The sequence below is a fragment of the Rhipicephalus microplus genome, unplaced genomic scaffold (genome assembly GCF_043290135.1).
Source record: "Rhipicephalus microplus isolate Deutch F79 unplaced genomic scaffold, USDA_Rmic scaffold_20, whole genome shotgun sequence".
Classification (NCBI taxonomy): Eukaryota; Metazoa; Arthropoda; class Arachnida; order Ixodida; family Ixodidae; genus Rhipicephalus; species Rhipicephalus microplus.
The window spans coordinates 9814195-9820694 of record NW_027464593.1 but is presented as its reverse complement, the minus strand read 5'-3'; the positions used below and the strand labels follow the sequence as shown (position 1 = coordinate 9820694).

General features: G+C 50.8%; 1 long non-coding RNA gene across 1 annotated transcript; it reads right to left on the bottom strand.

Annotated features, from left to right (window-relative positions):
* Positions 1-2880: 2880 nt before the first annotated feature.
* Positions 2881-4892, bottom strand: LOC142785275 (uncharacterized). The gene is made up of 2 exons (XR_012888907.1): positions 3404-4892; positions 2881-3043 (listed from the first exon to the last, which is right to left on the bottom strand). It is a non-coding gene; the product is annotated as an uncharacterized LOC142785275 (long non-coding RNA).
* Positions 4893-6500: the final 1608 nt, after the last annotated feature.

The following is a 6500-nucleotide window of genomic DNA, read 5'->3' as shown; positions in this document are numbered from 1 at the left end:
GTGTTACACGTGACAGAGACGAGGCGGCATGACAACGGTGGCATGGTCACGTCGTCAATCACGCGCATGGGCTTGCGCTGCAGCGCTGCGCTATGGTCCGCTGAGAAGGTCAGTACACCGTCCGGTATATTTATAATGGCACCGTACTCCCGCAGGAAATCCATACCCAAGATGCCCTGTTTACAACACTCAGAAAGAATAATGAAGGTTGCCACGAATGATGAATCCCCGATCTTGATTCGTGCGGTGCACTTTCCGGTAGGTGTCAGCAGCTGGCCTCCGGCTCCTCGAATTTGCGGCCCCGTCCATTCCATTTTTACCTTCTTGAGTTGGTCGGCCAGATTCGCACTCATTATTGAAAAGTCCGCACCAGTGTCGACCAGTGCGGTCACGTCGTGACCGTCAATTGAAAGTGTAATGTCGGCGGTGACAATCTCGTCTTTCGTCGGTTCATTCGAAATGTGTGGCACTTCATGCGGCGGCAATGGGGGATTTTCAAATCTTCGGCAATTCGCAACCTTCCCCCCTAAGGTCGCTGCTTTTAGTTTCCCCGGCGTGGACTGGGAGACCTTCCTCTCGCCATGTCCGTGGTGCTACCTCTATTAGATCGGGGAAAATGACCTGGGGAGGGCGAGCGTGACCGGAACCCAGGAGAAACGTCTCGCGGGATCGTCGCGCTCGTTTCAACGTTGCGTCTTCCGTCGAAATAGCGCCGAGGGGTAGTGGACGGAAATCCTTGATACCCGGCAACGCGATGAGGACAATACCGCACGATGTGGCCTGCTTCCCCACAATGGAAGCACAGGGGCCTGTAGTCAGGGGTACGCCATATGTCGGTTTTGCGGAGTGGGGGTCGCATCGGCGTCGACGTTTCCCTGTAGTACCAAGGCACTGTCGGCGGCTGTTGCTGGTGGTACTGTTGAGGTGGCGGCACGTTAGATCTAGGCTGTCGACGGAGAATATCTGCATATGTTGGCCTAACAATTTCAGTGTTCGGCTCGGGAAGTGAAAGCGCTTGCCTTATTTCTTGGCGAACAACTTCTGTGACCGACGCAATCGCGCAGTCATTCGGTGTGGCGGCGAGCTTCTTCACCTCTTCTTGCACAATTTCGCGTATCAGGTCACGCAAAGAACGCTCGTCAGGAGTCACCGTGGTCACGGCGGTTGCGCTGATTTGTCCGCTGTTGTTTTGACGGTCGTACTGGCGGTACCGTAGCTGTAGTGCGCGTTCTATGGCGGTCGCCTCCTTCGAAAATTCGTCGACGTTTGAAGGTGGGTTCCGTACGAGACCAGCAAACAGCTGCTCTTTAACACCACGCATGAGGTGGCTGATCTTTCTGTTCTCGGACATGTCGGGATCGGCTCGATGAAAGAGACGAGCCATGTCCTCAACAAACATAGCAACAGACTCGTTGGGCTTTTGAATCCGTGATTCAAGGAGTCGTTGTGCATGCTCCCGCCTTTCGGTGTTTGCGAAGGTGTCCAGGAACTTCCGCCGGAACTCGTCCCACGTTGACCACACGCGATTCGTGAACCACGTGCGAGCCCCGTCTTGAAGAGGGAAATACACGTACCCCAACTTCTGTGCGGCGTTCCACCCGTTAACGTTGGCTGTGCGCTCGAACTCCTCAAGCCAGTCATCTGCGTCCTCATATGAGTTGCCATGGAAGTCCACAGGAGTTTTAGGGGTGAAAACAGTCACCTGTGTCGTGCTTGGGCTCGTCATGGTGGGGCAACTGCTTCCCGGGGCAGTCATGTTTTCCGTCCAAGGACCGAACTCTGGGCTCAGGCCTAACAGGCGGCGGCTGGCGCGGTGAACGGGTGTTTCGACGAGCGGAAGTCTTTGTGGACTAGATCCCGGGCTGTTGGAAGGCGTCCTGGACATGTACCCAGCACCTCCACCAGTGTCACGACGCAGACACAGCAGGAGTTCGATATAGAAGAGCTCACTTTAATTAAAAATGAAAGGCGCTCGTAAAGAGGACCGGGCAAGAGCTTGAATCGTCTTCTTCTCTGGCTGTGCGAGCTCTCCTCTGCAGGTTGAATGCGGCAACAGTGTTCTCCTGGCAGTTACTGTACTCTTAGCAACGTTTACAAATTCTTTTGTCCATCACGGGGTTTCAACAGTGCGTAGAACGAGTGCATATCTATGTGTCGTGCGGCGGATGACGCGGACGAAGCAATTAGTGTTCAGCGAAATTGCGTTGGGCACCATGACGAAGCGGAACGACGATGAACGCCTTGCAGGTCAGTGACGGTTGGGCGGTGCTCCTGCTTGTGATAACGGGTGACGCTGTTGAGCACAGCCTGAGGTGAAAATTTCGTGCTGGTTGGCTATCGGTTCCAGCAGTGCTGGTTTATTAGCACATTCCCAGTAGGTAATGGAACCAGAAGCTGATGTAACCAGTAGGTGATGGAACCAGTAGCTGATGGAACCAGTAGCTGTTGGAACCAGTAGCTGATGGAACCAGTATCTGATGGTTTCAGCAGGTGTTGAAACCAGCAGCTGATGGAACCAGCAGCTGATGGAACCAGTAGCTGGTGGTTCCAGCGCAGTATTGCAGGCAGTCGGCCTACTTGTAACTCGCCGACATGGAGCACACCTCTAAGCAACAAAGCAGGCAATAAGCCTGATTCGAGCTGCATATTGTCAGCTGCAAGCTTTATTGCAGCTCAAACCAGCTTAAATACGGCCTGTTTCTAACTAGAAGTTAGTTGCTTCACAGCTGAACAATCGTCACATTCTATTTTCGTTGTACTTAGTAATATGAGTTAGTAATACAAGTTCAAGTGGTACCAATGAGCAGCTCCCTTAGTAGCATGTAGTTCTAAAGGGGCTGCTTATCAAAAGTCCTTAAATACACCCATAACACACAAGCGTTGATCTAGTACATTTTATTAAAAATCTAGTATTTACACTTGAAAAAGGTAATCTGCCAGCTTCGGCTCCCACTGAAATTATTCCGAATGAAAATCCACAGGGGACCTTGATCCACACCACAGATGCCTGTGTTGTCAAGGGCAGTCAAGTGGGGCAGGATATCTATAAGAAAATGCAATATTTTGTTGTCAATGCAAATTTTAACAGCAGATATCAATCTTTAAAAATGCTATGTAACGTCCATTCGCGGGAAGCAGTGCGCATGACGACGTACATATTAAGCGAATAACTTTTACATCTATACAGCCCCATTAGTTCACTCAGCAAACTAGAATTAAGCAGTGTGTTAATACTTCGTTACACGGTGATAAAGAATCATGGCTTACTTACAGCAACCGACATGCATATACGAATTCATAAACACCACAAACACTAATGCACGACGACAGTGAGCTTCATAAAGCACAGAAGCATTCGGGATATGCATGGTTTACTTATATTTGAAATAAATAGGCAACTTACCTGCATAAAACTTGAAAGATCGATCCCTGAGATACAAGGTGGGCCTCGATCGGCACTCACGAAATCAAGACATCGCATAGCATAGCACCAAGAACAGCTCAAATCGGCTGATATTCACTTGTTACACTTTCCACAGATGTAACTGACCCAAAAATGAACTATTACATGCTCATGTCACACAGATTCCAGAGGAAACTTGCAACTAACACACCAAACATACGAATTCAAAGACAGACAAGTGACGACAAGAGCACAACATGTGTTCTACTAAACTACGGCGCTGAAACATCCTAATAATTTGTACGTTATATAAGACTTCTATTTCTCATGCTTTTACCTGTAGATGAATAATAATACTTTTTATTGTGCAGTATTTTTATTATTAAGTAGCTAACTATTCAGTATTAGTTTGAAAAAAAACGCCAATAATAAATATGGGACTAATCCTACTGACGTGTAGCTGGTACCAGTGCAGCCAGCAGGCAGCTTGCTGTGACCACCAGCAGGTCAGTAGGCAGAGTACTGGCCCAGTAAAGAGTCACTAGTCACCCTGCTGGAACCAGCAGAAAACCAATGGGCACACTGCTGGAACCAGTAAAACCAGCAGGTAGCTTGCTGGGACCATCAGCAAGCTAGTAGGCAGCGTGCTGGTCCCAATAAAGAACCAGTAGACACCCTGCTAGAACCAGCTGAAAACCAGTAGGGCTCACTGCTGTAACCAGTACAATTAGCAAGAAACCAGCAGCCTAACTGCTGGTTCCGTCAAAAACCAGCAACTCCAAGCAAGGAACTAGCAGAAAATTTTCATCTGGGGCATGACGCAATGAGGACCATGTGCACATACGTAGTTTCATGTTGTGTGTGTACAGTAACAACTTGCATGTGCACACTAAAACACCTTTTCTGTTCCGCTTCGTATACTCTCCCTCAGCATTGCATGTTATCTCAACGTAACAGCAACCGCGTTAAAGTGTCACTTGCACCGTGCTCAAAGTCACCACTGTCGGAGAAGGCTGACGCCGGTGAGTTTCACGCAGAACATGGACACAGTGGCTGGACGCTGCGTCGGCCGCATGGCGGAATGCAACTGTAGAAGGCGCACGACCGATCGTGTTGTCTGTACAGTTTTCTGTTGTCTGCCCAGGTTGTTGAGCCTCATTCAGTTAGTTTCGGATCGTCACGACACGCGCGCTGCGCAGATCACGTGCTTTCCGAGCCGGAGAGAGAGTCGGGCCTTCTGTTTTGCATTCGGATGTAAACAAGAGAATTTGCCCAGTCAATATGGCCGACTTCCGGCTTCATCGAGGCTTCACAACGAGTGACGTCTAGGCCTCTCCTACCTTTCCTTCCTCCGTGCCGGGGAATGACCAGAATAAGCCAGTGACGGATAGCGGCGGCGTTGAGGGGAGCGTGACGGCCGACCCTGCAGGTGACGGCGAGCGGCTAGACCAGTTTCTCTGGGCGACGACATCAGTGTAGGATGGCTCGAAGCGTGGAGATGAACGGCGACGTGAAGGGTCCTGAAGATGGTCATCCGAAAGAGCGGGTTGGGAATGTCCGCGGTCCTGACGGCGGTCGACATTAGGAAAGCTTGGCCGGAAATACCACCTGTTGCGGCAATGGCCGAAGATGTGCCCAACTCGAGACTCGCTCGCTGGATTCCGTGCCGACCGGTTGTGCCCTCGCGATCTCCGACGTCAGCGTAGCTCTGGCCGACTGGGCTCGCTCTACGTCATCTCCTGACGCCGATCTCCGACAACAGCGTAGCTCTGACCTACTGGACTTGCTCTACGCCATGTGCTGACGCCGACAAGAGCTCTCGCAAGTGGTGCCCCGTCCTCGGACTCCTGTGACTGTGTCTCCATCTTTCCTATCTCTCCTATCTCCTCGATATGTCCTCGCTCGCTGGCTAAGTGCATCTCTCTTTCTCTCTCTCTACACCTTCATTCCTATCCTTTTAATCCCTTTTCACCCCCTCCCTTGTGAGCTACTGCTGAGGTGTCGCACCCTGATGCAGACAGTTGCGGGGCTCACTTTTCTCTTCTTTTCCTTCTTATGCACATTACACTCTACCTCTCTACCTTACACTCTATCCCTCTACCTTTTAATCCTATTCTTTTATTCCCTTCTCTACCCCCGTCCCTCTTGAGCTACTGTTAGGGTGTCCTCCCCCTTGAAAGACAGTTACGGGGCTAACTTTTCTCTTCATTTAAAATCACCCCCCCCCCCCAGTTGTCTTGCACATGGGGCTGATAAGAAGCGGGTGCCAAGGCCTCCAGCTCCTGGCGAACAATCCTTGCGATATTGGCAGGAGGCGCAAATGAACGGGGCGTAGCAGAATCCTCTCAAGACGAAGTCGCAGCTGTGTTTGGTAGTCTCGTGAAGAGGTAGGTTATTCGCCTGCTTCTAGCCTGTTCAAATCGTTGGTATTCAGATATTATGAAGTCGACAGTAGTAGTCTTACACATTAGTATGTTGAAAGCATTGTCAGCAATGCCTTTCAACACGTTGCTGATCTTGTCCGCCTTGGACATGTCTTTGTCAGTCTTCCGGCACAGTGCCAGTACATCTTGGATGTACGTGACGTACGACTCCGTCGATGATTGAACACGCGACGTGAGTTCCTGCCTGGCTGCCATCTGACGAGCAACTGACTGACCAAACAAGTCCCGAAGCTTTTGCTTCCATGTGTCCCAGCTGGTTAATTCTTCTTCATGCGCCCCAGGCGCGTGCCGTACCCCGTAGGTAGAATAGAATATTTGCCAGCAAAAGCATCTCGTCTCACCTGTAGGGCTTGCTGACGCGCTCGAATAATGCGAGCCATTCTTCGACGCAGGACTGATAGTTTTGGGCTAGTTGGTGATGCATTATGGGCAGTACCAGCGCACAAACTCACGGGACGATGTTTGTGACGCTTCTCTTCGTCCCGGGAGTTTGTGCGCTAGTACTGCCCACAAAATTCTTCGACGTCCGACGTCCGTGCTGTCCGTCCCGGAAAACGTGCCAGGGTCAAGAAAAAAAAGGGGGGGGGGATCACAGGTGATGGAGTCGGCTCGGATGGCGAGGCCTGAGTGCCGGTTTCAGGCATCGCGGCTGG